This window comes from Salvia hispanica, chromosome 1 (genome assembly GCF_029641045.1).
Source record: "Salvia hispanica isolate PSC_SH4W2 chromosome 1, Shi_PSC_v1, whole genome shotgun sequence".
In the NCBI taxonomy this organism is placed as follows: Eukaryota; Viridiplantae; Streptophyta; class Magnoliopsida; order Lamiales; family Lamiaceae; genus Salvia; species Salvia hispanica.
In genome coordinates, this window is record NC_142692.1 from 11,261,874 (window position 1) to 11,279,114 (window position 17,241).

Here is a 17,241-nt window from a genome sequence, read left to right on the forward strand (position 1 = left end):
AGTAGGTGATAACAATAGTGAATCAGCCTCTACTATTTCACCTCCAGCTGCAAGTTCAATGGATGACGCACATGTTGAAATGAACAAAGCAAAGCAACAGGAGAAAGGAAAAGAGAAAGAAGAGAATATTGTTAAAGTGAAGTAACTGAAACTAAAATTAGATATTGTATTGTTTTTATAAAATGGCTTGAAAGTGTGGTTGACAGTTGGTTATAATTGTTATTGACATTATTTGTATGTGTAGTTGACATGTCTTATAATTGTTGTTGATGTGAATTTTATTTGCTGTTAATATGTATCTGTGTGTAGCAGAGATGGTATGTACTGTAATTTATATAACTCGTATGTGCCGTTGACATAATATGCACCATACTTGACATAATTATAATAGTTGTTGACATGATTTTTAATTGAAACTAACATGAATTTTATTTGAACTGACAGAAGAATGTTGTTCCATGCTCTGAGATTCCACTGACAGAATGTAGTGTGAAAGAGTCTGATGATAAAATGCATTCCGTCCCATTCCTAGGCTCTCCAGTTGACATCAGAGCTGTAGATACAAAAACATATCTGGAATCTTATGAAAGAACTGTGTACTACTACATACTAGAAACAGAAGGAACAGATGAGTATGCATTATTTAATTATTTCATTGAGCTAAAATTTTTTTTAGTTTTCTATGAAGTAAACATAATTTATAAATATTGTTTATATGTCATTTGTATAACTTCATTTCAGAAATGCATGCATTTATGAAGATGATTTTACTTGGGCGACCAAGGAATTGTTTTTATCACTGAAGCCCCATGTTGAAATTAATGTGGGTGTAATAAATGCTTGGGCTTCACACCTGAACAACAGAGAAAATGAAAGGCCAACAACATCACTTTCACGCTTTTTTATGAGTACATCTCCATGTGTAAGTAATCTTAAATTATATGTAAACTATTTGAGTCAGATGTCTCCCTAACCAAATATGTTAATTGCAGAATTTCAATGTAACAAATCGGCAGGAAAATTGGGATGCTTTGACAGCAAAGACAAATTTTATTTCTCAGATAAATAATGAGGCTGAAAGAAGACCAAATTTCAACCGGAGAAAAATTGATTTGGTAATAACATCTAAAAATGATATCTATGTTATAATATGAACAAGTATTCTATGTATATAATTATATATTTCATGTCATACAGGTCTTCTTCCCAGTTTGTGCAGATAATCATTACTACCTTGTAGTATATTGGATGAAGAAAAACATCATTGACATCATAGATAATATAAAGCCAGTTAAAGATACAGATCCGTTGAAGAATTATGACATTGATATTGGCTTACTGGTATGCTTTTATATATGTTATAGACATATTCTCTACATTGTGTTGAAATGCTTTATACATGTAGTTTAAATTAATTATTTATATATTTTGCAGAAAGCTATGTTTGAAGGATACTTCATAGAGAAGAAATTGCTAGATCTTTCAGAAAATATAAACAAGTCTTCATTCAACTTTGTGAATTTAGAATGGGCAACAACCACAAACATAAAGGATTGTGGTGTCTATTTGATGAGGCACATGGAGACCTATGTTGGGAAAAAGGGCAGTGATTGGGATATCGGCTTCTCTGCGCGTAGTCTGAAGATTATCCAAATACTCAGGGGAAGATATTGCTGCACGATGATTGCATCAATTTATAATAACCAGAGATCAACAATGTTACAACTAGCTCGTGATTGGATGGAAGCAAACATGGACAAATTGCATAAGCTAGACAACAAATACAAGAAGTTGTTTAGTTGTAGAAAGAGGAAGTGATCAAAAACAGATTTTAATGTATGATGTTAACTTATTTTCTGGATTGGTTTTAAAATAATTATTATGCACTCTGACTTTTGTTGACATGGCTAGTATTTGTAGTTAACATGACTTAAAGTTGTTATCAAGATGTTTTCTATGTATTATTCACATGGATAAGTAAAACAGTTATCACAATATATTATTTTTATAAAATGAGTGAAGTGTTGTTGACATGACTTTATAGTGTAGTTGATATGAGTTATAATAATTATTGATATGGCTTCTACGTGTAGTTGACATAAGTTATAAGTGTAGTTGACATGGCCTCTATGAGTAGTTGACATAATTTATAAGTGTAGTTGACATGGCCTCTATGAGTAGTTGACATATTATGTACCGTAGTTGACATTACTTTTATGACAACAAATGAACCGTAGTTGACATGGCAAGAATTTGTAGTTGACATAAATTTTATGTCCATTAAAAAAGAAAAGCCAACAACTTCAACATTTGAACAACATTGAAAAAAAACCTATGCAATCTTTAATAATATGTCAACTATGAAATCAATACAACAACTTATATAGAAATGTCAACAACTTGAATTGAATGTCAATAGCTCAAAAACAATTCTTGTAACTAAAAAATATTTACACCTATTTTTCTTAATTTTTAAATTTTAAATATGTACTGGTAAGATTATCATAAAAAACATGTTAATAGTTTCAATATAAAAATTCAACATTTTGTCCATACCTTAATTATCAAATCTCAATAACTTATAGGAAAAATTTGAACATCTTATCAATAGGCTTCATATAAAATTTCAGAAAACTCAATATTTGGAATAAATTTATAAATTATGGTAATATAACACATGTCAATATAAAGCAAATTAAATGTCAAAAACAAAAAAGAAAATATAAATCATGTAAACTGCCTTTTTTTAATTCAAAAGTTAACGATGCCATTGTCTTATTTTCTAATAAACTGCCGGAAAAAAATTTAATTTATAGTAATAAATGCCAACAAGAGAAAGATGAGCTACACTCTATTCTATCTTCTTCTCTCTCAAAAATACATTACCGCTCAGAAAATTTCGACTACTATCTCATATACAAACCCTACATCTACTCGACTTCATCTCTTTTCTAGATTTCTAAATCGATTAAGAGTACTAGGAATGTCAACCGGACAAAAAAACACAAGTGATTCAACTGGATCGTCGGGGTTTCCTGTAGAAACGACATCAGAAACGGAGGTCAACACCAAATCAACAAATAGTACTGAAACGACTCATTCAGGTTAAAGATTTCTTTCGTTTATTAATTGTATGACTTCAATTTCAGTTTTTTAAAACAAAGTTTTATTATCTAAAAGATTTTATTTTTAGGTTTCATTATTTTAATAATCTGATGAGTTCGACTTTTGCTTTTTGAAACACCAGAAGAATAATTTTGAGGTTAAGTATTATGTATTTAAATTTTTATGATTATTGACATTAGAAGATGTCTGTTGACATAGTAGTATTGGCATTTTATAAAATGAATCTTAACATAATGTATATCTCTTCAAATAGATATGTTCTGTAGAAACAAACGTGAATTTATATGTGAAGTGTCAATAATTATTGTATGATTGTAGTTGCTACAAATTTTGAAATGATAATACTGTATTGTTGATATTTTATACAATAATTATTGACATAATGTGAGCTTGTTTAAATGGCTGTGAAGATAGTTATGTGGTTGGTATAAACTAGATTTGTTGTATTTATAAAGAATTGTTTATGTTAAACAACATATGACTGCACTTGTCATATATAGGGTTGTAGTTTCTATTAATTTTGATATTATATTACTGTATTGTTGACATCATTATTTTAATTGCTTTTAAAACCAGAAAAAAAGAACACAACAAAAAGAAAAAGAAGTACATCAATTGATGAGGATGAGTTGATTACATCATAGATTAGAAGTAAAAGAAAAAATGACAAGAGAAAATTAATTGCTTTTGAGACTAGAAGCAAAAAACAGAAAGAAATGTATACAGAAGCTAAGGAACAGAAAAAGAAAAGTAATTTCTTTTCTAAAAGGCTTCTAGTCAAAAGGAAGACGTGGTATTTTATTGAAACACTGAGAAAATTGAATGAGGCCCAGATTAATGCTGTCAAGGATATGGGTTTTGGGAATGTTTTTCATTTCAACATCGATTACATTCCTACCTATTTGGCATTTGAATTGGTTAAATGTTTTGATGAAAAAGAGTGCAAGATAAAGCTAAATAATAGCAGGAGTGTTAGTATAACAGAGGACGGTGTGGAGCTGGTGTATGGATTTCCGAGAGGTAGGATAAATTACTCCAGAGATAACTGTAAAAGTAATGCATCTTTCATGAGAAAGATAGCCAAACATTGTGAAATAAAAGAAGGAGGAAATGTTAGCCATAAAGCTGTGGAAGATCTTATGTTAGAAGATAGTGAAGGAGGGCCATGGTTCAAAAGATTGTTCTTGTTACCATTAGAATCAGGATTGATTGAGCCATCAACATGTGGAACAATAAAGTCTAAGATTGGGGAAATAGTTGACGATCTGGACAATATTCGAAATGTCAACTGGTGTTCATATACATTGTCTGTTCTGAAGTTTGCAAAGGAAAATTGGTCAAAGAAAAAGATGAAAGATTTTGCAGGACCACTTCCTTTGCTCATGGTATGTTTTATGTTTCACATTAAAAATTATTAATAGTGAATATAATGTAAACATATATCAACATATGTCGTGACATATGTCACTGATTTAGCATTTGTTGATATATTTTTCTCTTAATTGACACTGGATTACTCACACAGTTTACAAAGTAAGCACATAATGTTGTATATGTAGCTGATATAGCTTATAATTGTATGTATTTTATATGCAGCTCTGTTACATGGATAGAGTTTTACAAGCCAAACGTTCAGTTCCTCGCACATTCCCATTAATGAAAGGCTGGACAAGCACACATCTCCAGGCTAGGGAAGATCAGGAGATAGATGTGGGAATATTTGGTAATGGAGTAATGTTCAGAAGATATATCCATGAACAGGAGCAGGAGCCGGAGCAGGAGCCTCAACAACAGATTCCCCATGTAGTTGACAGTGAGGTTGGGTCTTCCCAAAGTGTTGTCCCAAAAGATATCATGCAGAATGTAATGAAATACATTCAAATGATGAACTATGGGAAGACCAATCTAGTAAAAACCCTTGAAGAAGTTCCTACACATGTCAAAACTAATCATCTATTTGGATTAGTATGTGATATTGCTAGATCTGCAATTGGAAGCCCAACAACTTCTGTTCAATCTGTGGAAGACAAGTTTGTAAAATTGGCAAAGTCATTTGTTCAAGAAAAAGATGAGGCATTCGACAACTGTAAAACGATATGTGAATCACTAGTTGCTGTCGAAAAGAAAAAGGAAGCACTTGAAGATTTGACAGAATTTCCAACTTTCAAATGGAGAGATTGCTATAACAAAGTAAGTACATTATTTTGTTTACATATATTTTCTCTAAGTTGAAATTAATTTAATATTAATTATAAATTACTATTTCAATAGACTACTGAAGAAGTACATGAAGAACAACAAAGTGAAGAACAAGAAAATGAAGAACGACAAGGATCAAAAGAGTACAACACATGTGGCGTCAACAATGAATCAGCGTCTCCTATATCACCACCTGTAATAGAATCTGATAACAAAGGGAGTGAGACAGAAAATCAGAAAGATCTTAAACAGGTACAATTTACAATAACTATATTAAACTATAAAGATATTCTGCATATTGTAGGAAAAAATATAATTGACATAACGTAATATGTTTTAATTGAAACAATAGGAAGATAAGGAGAATCAAGATGGCACAAACGTTGAAACAGAGAGAGAAATTCCACTGGATAAAGAAGATAATACTGCTGAGGTAACTAAAACTAAAATTAAACAGTATGTTATTTTTATAAAATGAGTGAAGTGTTGTTGACATGACTTGATAGTGTAGTTGATATGAGTTAAAATAATTATTGATATGGCTTCTACATGTAGTTGACATAACTTATAAGTGTAGTTGACATGGCCTCTATGAGTAGTTGACATATTATGTACCGTAGTTGACATAACTTATAAGTGTAGTTAACATGGCCTTTATTAGAAGTTGACATATTATGTACCGTAGTTGACATTATTTTTATGACAAGATATGAACCGTAGTTGACATGGCAAGAATTTATAGTTGACATGAATTTTATGTTCACCGAAAACAGAATATTGCTTCATTATCTGAGAGTGCACTTCCAGAAGATAAAAACAGATCAGAACTCAACAAAGCAGAAGTAAATGATGTTGATATACTGCCATACCTTGAAGTTCATGAAAGAGATCTCTACTACTACATAGTAGAAACTGGAAGAATAGCTAAGTATGTAAAATTTAGTTTTCTAAACAGTTGACAAGATTTATGATTGTTGTTCATATATAATTTTTATAACTTCATTTCAGGAATACATGTGTATATGATGATGATTTTACTTGGGCATCCAAGGAATTGTTCAACTCACTGAAGCCGCATGAAGAAATTAAATCTGGTGTTATTGACTCATGGGCTTCACATTTGAACAACATTGAAAAAGAAAAGCCAACAACTTCACCTGCACGCTTTTTCATGACAACATCTCCAACAGTGAGTAATCTAAAAATTTATATAAAATATTTGAATTACAAATCTTCTTAACCAAATATGTTAATTGCAGAATTTCAATGTTACAAATCGGCCAGAAAGTTGGAATACTATGATTGCTACGAACAAATTCATTGATGAAATAGAGAATGAGATTCAAAAAAGACTGGAATTTGATTGGAGAAACATTGATTTGGTAATTAGATCTAACAATTAAATTTTTGAGAAAATATTAGGATGTGTTCTTTGAATGTAATTTTATCTTCAATGTCATATAGGTCTTCTTTCCAATCTGGGAACACCGACGTTACTACCTGGTAGTATTTTGGCTGAAAGAAAGTAAGATTGAGATCATAGACAACAAAAAAGTTAATGACATGGAAGCATTAGAGGAGTATGGACATGAAATTGGTTTACTGGTATGATTTTTTTTTATATTATTGAAACAGTCTCTACATTCTGTTGATATAATTTATGCACAATGTTAAAATGTATTTTATTTGTAGTTTTATTTATTTATTAATATATTTGCAGAAAGATATGTTGGAGGCATACTACAAAAAGAAGAACTTGTTAGACATATTCGAAAATATTAACAAGTCTTACATCGATATTCTTTCCTTGAAGTGGGCCAGAAGCAGTAACATAAAGGACTGTGGTGTCTATTTAATGAGACACATGGAAACTTATGTTGGAAAAAAAGATAGTGAATGGAATGTTGGCTTCTCTGCACATAACATAAAGATACTCCAGGTACTGCGTGGAAGATATTGCTACAACTTGATTGTATCAAGTTACAACAACCAGAGAGTGCCCATTTTAGAAGTAGCTAATGCATGGATGGAAGAAAACAAGCACAGATTGAATAGTTTAAACAACAAATACAAAAAGTGGTTTGTTAATAGAAAGTAGTGAAACAAAATTTGGGATGTATTTAACATTTAATGTTATTAGCTTACTTGTTTTTGGATGGATTTAAAAACAGCTACTACTGTGATTTTAACTTTTGAACTTATGAAAATGTCTATTTTCTGTTAATTTTGTTATGATTCACATGACTTATTATTATTGTTGATATGGCTTATAATTCTTATTGACATGACTCATAATTGTTGGTGACATAATTCTATAGATACTTAAGATAGTAAATAATATAGTTGACACAGCTTTTAACGTGTAATTGACATAACATTTATGTATCTTTGACACTATATGCACCATAGTTGATATAATTGTTATTAACATGACTTATAATTGGTGTTGACATGGCTTATAATTATTATTGATACAGTTCTGTGCATAGTTGACATGATTTATATTTGTTGTTAAAATGATTCTGTGCGTAATTGACATAGTATTTAACGTAATTGAAATGGGTCTATACGTAGTTGACATGACTGACATGATTCAATTTGTAGTTAAAATACTATGTAATATACTTATATGTGCAGTTGACACGGCTCTAACGTGTAGTTGACATGAATTTTATGGACTGTTGAAACGATATGCACAAAAGTTAATATAATTGTAAAACTAATATAGTTGACATGGATTGTACATGTAGTTGAAATGGCTTAAAACATAGTTGACATGAATAGTATATGTCGTTAACACGAAGTTCACCATAGTTGACATAATTATATTAGTTGTTGATATGGCTAGTACGTATAGTTAACATGGTTTATAACATAATTAACATAACTTGTACGTGTAGTTGACAAGATATGTACCGTAGTTGACATGACTGGTATGTACCCTTGACACGATGTGAACCATAATTGACATAATTATATTAGTTGTTGACATGGCCAGTATATATAATTGACATGATTTTTAATTGTTGACATGTGCAACTTAAAAACATGATAGAGCACGAAGGAAAGGCAGAGTCCAAGTTGTACTAAAAAGTCAACTACTTATAACCAAATGTCAACACCTTTTATAAAGGTGTACAAGTCAGAAAACAAAACTTAAAATTAAAAAACAGAATCATAAAATAGATGCCAACAAAGAGTAAAATCAGATATTAACAACTAACAAGAAAATGTCAATAATTTGTAGTCTATGTCAACAACTAAAAAACAATCATATGTCCTTTCTGCCACAGCTTCTAGCATTATGATCAGTAATTTTATGACACTTTCCACAACGCCTATGAGGTTTATTTGCTTTTTCAATTGCTTTCTCTATGCTTGACTTAATCCTGCTCTTCTTGTCACTTGCACCTCCTTTTGTACTAACCACATCTGGAGCATGGGCAGTTATTTCTTCAGGAACAGCAATACCATATATGTTCATGATTGAATCATTTTTATCAAGAGAAGATGATACAACACAGTCATCTTTAAAGATTTGAGGACCAATACCCGCAAGCAAATTATCCAAAGCAATCAAATGATCTTTATTTCTAAAAGCACGCTGATATAGACCAAAGTAACGACCATGACATCTGTTAGCAATCTTTAGTTTGTCATATTTGTTAGAACCTGCGCACATATAAAATATCAACAGAATATATAAGATGTCAACTGTCTATATAAGATATGTCAACAGCTTAAACAACACATGCTAAAACTTAAACTGAAATATGTATAGAAAACAGTTTGCATACCTCTGTCAGATGCACTTGTAAGACCATGAACTGCCTTTAGTAATTCACTTTTAAGCCAACGGTTACCAACATATTTCTCTGGAATATTGTTGACATCTTTGTTTCTAAGAATGAAAAAAAGATGGCTGCATAGATAACCACACCTTAAAAATAGTTTACACTCACATTCATATGACTCAGTCTCTATCTCATATCTAACTGTAAAGATCTTCTTTCTAGCATCAGAAACTTTGAAGACCTCGATGTTCTCCAATGTGGACATGCTAATCATCCGACAACTCTTATCAGCCTCAACAATCAAATCTTGTACCACTCTAAACATCCTATCTGTGTAAACAGATCCCAATTGCTTCTCAAATGCTAAATCAGTGACATATTTTGGAGTGATTACAGAATCATAATAGTCAAGCCTTTCAGTTTGATTCCTTTGAGCATCAATGGCATTGTTATACTGAAGAGTGAAGTCAGCAAAATTGAACAACGGTTTCGAGTACCTCTTAAAAAAACTGTTTTCAGATTCTGAAAAAGATGTTGTTCTCATTAAAGAACCCATAGGAACATCTCTAAAGAAGGCTGGGATCCACATTTGTCTGATCAAAAACATATCCTTAAACCACTTATGATCTTCTACACTATATTTTTCAACAATACTAGTCCATAATATATCAAACTCATCTGGATCTAACAACTCTGACCAAACACAAGACTTAAACTCCTTACTAAACTTTTCTCTATCAGAAATTGATTTAGGTATCTTCTCAAATAACTTGCTCATAATATGCCACATACACAAACGATGCCTTGTACCAGGTAATACTTTCTCAATAGCAAGCCTCATTCCCCAATCTTGGTCAGTAATTATGATTCTTGGAGCAACACCCATGCATTCAACAAATACAGTGAAAAGCCATGAAAATGCATCACAATTCTCACCGGATACAAAACCAGCTCCAAATGCAATAGGACACCCATGATTGTCTTTCCCAGTAAATGGACCAAACACCATACGATACCTATTGAACAAATACATTAACACAAAACATCAATAATGTCAATTATAGATATATGCTATGTCAACTATTAAATCAGAAATGATGCAAAGTACAAATGTATCATATGTCAACTACCATGTCAACTACCATCTATGTCAACTAATAAGTATAATAAATAAACTACCTGTTTGTTGAATATGTTGTATCAAATGCTACAACATCTCCAAACATGTGGTAATGCTTCCGAGACTCAGCATCAGACCAGAATAAGCTCACTAACTTATTATCTTCAGATGATAATTGATATTTGTAAAAAAAGCCTTCACAAATTCTCTTCTTCTCTTGCATCTGATTTAGAATCATTTGCACATCCACTTCTTTTAATTTCTCTTTAATATCACGTGAAAAATTCCTAACATCAGTCAACGTACACCCAACAACATCATAACCACCGAAAAACTCTTTTAATAAGTTAAAAGTAGAAGTAGGACCGATGTTAGCTTTGGTGCAATCTTCAACAAACTTGTGATGAACATCATTCAAACTCCGATTACCTTTCAAAAATCTCTTATGATCTTTATCAACCATAGTATGATTATGTTCCTCAACAAACTGATGCACTAGGTAATACTTATCACCAAAATCAGAAAAAAACTTAAAACTAATTCTCGCTCCACATCCACATCTTTTCGTTCCACGTCTACGTCTCTTCTTTGAAGATACTTCTTCATCATCAAACACATTACCATCCTCAGATACATTAACATCAACATCCAATGAATCTACCGTATGAAATCCTTGTCTATTGCAAACAATATACTGAAAAATAATAACACAACCACTAGACCTATTCCCAAATCTTCGACAATCAAAACGACACTCCTGAGCATACATTTCATAAAATGAAATTCCTTCCTCAAGAGAAGAAAATTTTTGACCTTCAAAAGGCCTCAACTCAGGCTTGCAAATTGGAATAACAGACCCTACAACATAGAATATTTACCCAAGAACATAAATCATGTCAACAGATTTTCAAGTCATGTCAACAGAGAATAAATCAACTACATAACAACTTTAGTTATCTCTAAAGAGGTGGCTGCACTCTTGTAAAATTCTTAGACAATTATTATAAGTTATGTAAGCCAAAATATCAGAATAGACTTCAGATTACAAGGATCAAAATGTCCAGATTAATGAAACAGAAAGTGAACAAAGAGCATGACAACAACACAGAATATTTACCAAGGAACATAAATCATGTCAACAGATTTTCAAGTCATGTCAACAGAGCATAAATCAGCAACATAACACAAAAAAATCATCTTAATGAAAATCAAACCAAACTACCTTCACCATTCATAAATCATGTCATCAGATTTTCAAGTTACATCAATGCAAATCAAAAGACTTACGTAAATTACCCCTATAGTTATCTCTAAAGAGGTGGCTGCACTATTATAAATTCTTAGACAATTGTTATAAGTTATGTAAGCCAAAATATCAGAACAAGCTTCAAATTACAAGGATCAAAATGTACAGTTTAATTAGAATACACTGATGGAAACACACGATGTCAACAGAATAATTAACAAATACACATAAATCATGTCAACAGAGCATAAATCACCAACATAACACAACAAAATAATGTTAATGAAACAGAAAGTGAACAAAGAGCATAGCAACAACACAGAATATTTACCAAGGAACATAAATCATGTCAACAAATTTTCAAGTCATGTCAACAGAGCATAAATCACCAACATAACACAACAAAATAATGTTAATGAAACAAAATGTCCACAAAGAGCATAACAACAACACAGAATATTTAACAAGTAACATAAATCATGTCAACAGATTTTCAAATCATGTCAACAGAGCATAAATCACCAACATAACACAAAAAATTCATGTTAATGAAAATCAAACAAAACTACCTCCACCATTCGTCGACGTAGACTCAGAATAAGATGAAGAATCCATCAAATAACACTTAGCTGTTGATTATGAACTGAAATCGGACCTGAAGATGAGAAAAAAAAAAAAACTAATTAGGAACAAATTTAACTGGGCATCAACAAATAAAGGATAAAAACAGAATAAAAGTGGGTATAATCGACCGAAAAACGTCAAAATCAACAGAGAAATCCGTCGAAAATCCGTCGAACTGTTCGTCTGTTTTTCGAAAATTGAAGCACAAATCAGATATCGTTGAAATCGTTGAAATCGTCTGAGTCTAATTTCGTGAATCAATAGAATCATAAACCCTTAGAATAGATTCAATCAGTGATAGTATTGAATTGTTAAATTCTCAGCAGAATCGCCGATGCAACATGAATATGATGAAGAACCCTAAATTAAAACGCGAAAAGACCATTATACCCTTTCATATTAAACTAATCTAATAATATTTATTGTGTGGCAAAATCTGGACCACTCATTTAATAAAAATGAGTGGCTGATATTGCATCTCATTTCTTAATTAGCCTAAATAATCTCAATTGATCATGATCATATATATATATATATATATATATATATATATATATATATCATCCTTCTAATATCAATAATGCTAATTAAATATAATTACTTAAATATAATTCTCATTACATGCATCTAATAAATTTATGAAAATATAGAAAATACAATACAAAAATTACTTTAAAAAAACACGGATTGAATATAATTAAAAAAGCAAATATAATGTTTAGATAGTCAATAACATGAAATTGAAGAAGTCTAGTCTGGTAGCAAAAACGTAAAAAAGTAATTTCATCCTAATAGTTCTATTAGAAACATCTTTTTCGTCCCTTCATCGTGAAGAGTGAAAAAGTAATCTAATAAATCAGGATCTCGAACAAATTTCATTGCAGCTTTTTGTCTCTGAGAATCAGTTAACGCTTCAATCTCTTGCAATTTCTCATAAAGCATACGACGATTGTCTTTTTTCTCTTTGTCACCTCCGGTAACACTTTCCAGAATCTTGTTCATTTGATCATTCGACTTATCCATATGCGCAGCAAGCACATTAGTCATTCGCTCCAAACTTGATATGAAACCATCTGAACTTCTTCTCCTCTTACGATCAAGTCTTTTTGAAGTTCCTTCGTCGCGAGGTGTAGTTAATGAAGGTACACCATCTTCACCAGATTCTCCATCTACTGATCTACATTTTCTTCTCTATCTAATTCCTCGACTACATCTACTGGAACTTCAGCATGTAATCCAGCAGCTCTATCTTTACCCCATACAATTGATAGTTGATCAAAGTAAGGGAAAGACTTGTTTTTCATGAAAGTACAATCTGGATGGCTCTACACACAATAACACAATTTCATTATAATATTTCGTCATGCAACAAATAAATAGAAATGGAATAAGAAATATACAAATTTTTACCTTCAAATAATCATCCCAAACATCCCACTTGCAGTAACACATTTTCTTTCATCATCCCAGCCAAAGCCACTCAATTCTCCATTAGCACGTACATCATAGATAGCATGATATTGTTTTTTCAGTAACTTACAACGAGATTCGATGTGTGGCTTTTCTTTAAGACCATTACCTGGAAGCTTTTCTTGTAATATTTTTTCCAACTCCTTTTGATAACCTTTCCTCAACCCACTTCCACTTTCACCATCCCAATTCTTACTCCTCTTCAACTCAACAATGGATTCTACGAGTTTTGCATCTTCTTCAATAGTCCATACATGATTACTCTTTCCTCGGCGAGCCATCTGAAAAATTGATAGAAACAAGTACTGCACAATTCTCTTATATGAATGAGCTTCAAACATAAATAAAAAACACCAAAGAAGCAAGATACTGAGATTCTTGATATCAAACATGAGCAAATATACTAGAAACTAACATACATGTTATGATATAAAAGATACAAAAAAATCAAACTGAAAGCTAAAAGAATTTATCGGATAAATCAACAAAAAGATATTAATAACCTCAATCAACACAAAATGTCAGATTGCCACTTGTAAATTCAGATATTATGAAAGAAAAAAATAAAATACTAATATCAAGCAACATGCCTACTTTCCATCCACTGACTAAACATTTCATTAGCTAAATTATATCTCCAATTTGTCCATTCTTGAGTTGGTTCAACAGAAGTAATTGATTCTCCATCTAGTCCAATAGCCTCTTCTTCATTTCGCAAATTGTCACCATAATCATTTTCAATAGGATCAACTGGCATATGTTCTCTAATGTGATTTTGAAGAAGACAACATGCCATTATAATTCTTCCTTGTTGCTTGATTGGATAAAAATTTAGATTCCTAATAATGCCCCAGCGCATCTTTAGCATACCAAAGCACCTCTCAATAACATTTCTAGCTGATGCGTGCTTCATATTAAAAAATTCTTCTGAAGTTGTTGGTTGACGTCCATTCCTCCATTCACTAAGATGATATCTTTGCCCTCTAAAAGGAGCAAGAAAGCCTTTGCCATTTGTGTAACCCGCATCCGCTAAATAGTAGTAACCTAATTTTAAAAATTTATTGATTAGATTATTCATATATATTGAATTAAAATTTTAAAAGTGTCTAGCTACGTACCATCTTGTATTGGTAACCCATTTCTTCTACTTAAAGCATCTCGAAGCACTCTACCATCTGCCGCTGAGCCTTCCCAACCCGCAAGTACATATATAAATGGCATGTCTTGTGAACATACTCCTAAAACATTTGTAGAAGTATGACCTTTTTTATTGCGATATCTAGGTTTATCAACCTCGGATACTTTCACTTCAATGTGGGTACCATCAAGAGCTCCTATGCAATTCTACAATTTTAACTCAATCAATATTAAAGATATTTGTTTATATAATGAAAAAGAAGGTGTTTTTAGGATACCTTAAACCATTTCCATTTCGCATCAATTGAATCCTCAGGTATAGAGGAGGGAGCTTTTAGTAAATGACCTTGAAGCCTAAGAACTGCATTGAGTACCCTATTGAAATACCTACTAATTGTTTCACCTGACCGCATGAAATTAGTTTTCATTGTACGATTCTTTTGATGATGGACTAGGATGTACAAAAATATAGCAACTTGCTCATCAACTGTCAGGTTTTTCGTAGGTCTTAGTCGTCCAATAGTTCCAAGCATGTGAACTAGGCGCCTAAATGTATATCTATCCATACGTAATTGTTCATGACATGTGGTATCACTCTCATAGATCAGTCTGTGAATGTAACGTGATCGGTCAATCTCACTCACGGAATATGGGGTCTTTAAATAATATTTTCGATAGTGATGTGCAACAATAGCTCTAATCATAAGCATCATTAGCTTCAATGTATCCATTCTCTTCATATGCGTACTGATTAGAAGGAAAAGATGTTTTCCCAAATTTGATTTTACTTTCATCATCCTTCCCAAGAGACCCTGAGAAATTAAAGCTAGACATAACAATTTTTAAAAACTAAAACAAAATTATTTCTAAACAAGCCTAATATAAAGCTGATAAGAATAAATAATTAGAACTACAACAATAAACTTGCACATATTCACAAAGAATAATCTGAATTGAAAATTTGTGACGTTTAAAAGCTATACACCATAAGATCTCACGGACATAACACATTTTATATACATAGTACAATACAAATATACGTGCATATATGAAAATACAAAACAGAAGCAGTCATATGCATATATACGACTCAGTGCTCAAAAAATTGTAGAAACCTAGAATATAAATCATAAATTTCTTGATAAGAAGCAAAAATCTTACTTGTTGTTGAAGAGAATTTGGGCAGAAATTTGACTGATTGCAAATCAAAAGTGAAGGTGTGGAGAATAGAAAAGAACCGCAAATAAATAGAAGAGAAGAGAGGAACTTTTTTTTGTATATTTTTTGCTATCTTTTAAAATCCTCAGATTTGGAAAAAGAATAACTGGGTTAGGCTAGGGAATCATAATCCGCGTATTTTGCCCAACTTTCCACATTTTTAGGATTCTGATTACTTTCCTAATTTCTTTAAAAATCAAAAATTTAAAAATTGAGGAATCAAATTACTTTTCCTGCCAGATTCTGGGCAACCAAACGTGGCCTAAATGTAGCCATGTAGTTTGTTGTGTTGCAAGAAGTACTCCATTGATTTGGACTGATATCAAATTATCCATATATTTGTAGAATAAGATTAATAGATGAGGCTCTAAAATTATACTCTAGTAGCTAGATTTATTTTTTATATGGGCCTATCCTTCAAAGCCCACTAATATTTTCCACTCGAACGTTGGATTTAGTCCCGTTTTAGAGTTTAGTTGATGTTGTAAAATTATACTACTAGTGTACTTTATTTTGTGTACAAATGAAATGAAATTTAAAGGTCATGTAATATAGGACTCGAACCTTTTAGTTGATATTGTAAAATTATACTCTGTGTATCTTTTTTATGAGCAAATGAAATTAAATTTAAAGGTTACACCACAGAGGACTCGAATCCGAGACATTCAGCATCAGCCATTACCTCTTTACTGCTTGGACAACTCACACACACATTAAAATAAAATTAAAATAAAAGGAAATGGGCTTTTATTAAACAAAAAAATTATTATGAGAGGCTAATTTGATTAATAAGATAACTCTTCCTAGACTAATTTGTTTAAAAAACATAGTATTTCTGATTAGAACAAGTAGTACTTCACTTATTATATGTGATTTCATGGATGGGACATGGTGTTAATCCTTTCCGGCCATAGCCAAATTACTTTCCACAAACAAACAAAGGAACTATTGCTAGTCCATAACTTTGGACAATAAAATGAAATGGTACATCTAACTACGACTACTCTGTCAATAAATTCCAACCCACTATTAATGTCATGTCTTATTAACAATAATTGCAATTTGATGTCTTCGTTTTCCATTACTGTTTCTTAAATTTATTTTAGATCAATGACAACCAAGAAAACAGATAGGCTGTCAACTTTTTTCTTTATATAATTGGTCTATATTTCTTGATACACTTATCACTTTTCTTATATTGGTTTCTTTATCTTTTCCGTTTCTATTTGTTACTATTACCAATTACCACACTCTGTGATGGATGTGGACTTGATGATTGAATTGTTTTGTTGGTGCGCATAGAGACA

The 17,241-nt window shown here is 31.5% G+C and overlaps 1 pseudogene; it reads right to left on the reverse strand.

Annotated features, from left to right (window-relative positions):
* Positions 1-12,892: 12,892 nt before the first annotated feature.
* On the reverse strand, positions 12,893-13,860 carry LOC125221265 (uncharacterized; annotated as a pseudogene).
* Between the last annotated feature and the right edge of the window lie 3,381 nt (positions 13,861-17,241).